This window comes from Phaethon lepturus, unplaced genomic scaffold (assembly GCF_000687285.1).
Source record: "Phaethon lepturus isolate BGI_N335 unplaced genomic scaffold, ASM68728v1 scaffold31739, whole genome shotgun sequence".
Lineage (NCBI taxonomy): Eukaryota > Metazoa > Chordata > Aves > Phaethontiformes > Phaethontidae > Phaethon > Phaethon lepturus.
Genome location: NW_010561800.1, coordinates 1 through 349, shown reverse-complemented (window position 1 = coordinate 349; position 349 = coordinate 1).

The window sequence follows — 349 nt, the reverse complement described above, 5'->3', positions numbered from 1 at the left end:
CTGGGGCCAGGTCAGACATCTTCCACCAAACCCACCACTTCACAGGTCTGGGAAGCCCCTTGCCGCACCCTCAGCACATCTGGTGCTTCTGCCCCGCTGCTCCCACGTCCCATGTCACCTGGCCCGCTGCTGGCCCTCACTGGGATGCCCCCGTCCCCACAGGCAGGGCTGTGGGCGGGAGCTGAGACCCCAGCAGCACCCCACTGCCTCCCCCTTCCTCGGGGCTGCTCCCTGCCTGCACCTGCAGGGAGCTGTCACCCTCCTTCCTTCATCCCTGTCCTGCTCCCGCCGGGGGCAAGAGTGGTCCCAGTGGTCCCCCCGCCCTGTCCCCCACCTACGCTGCAGCAGC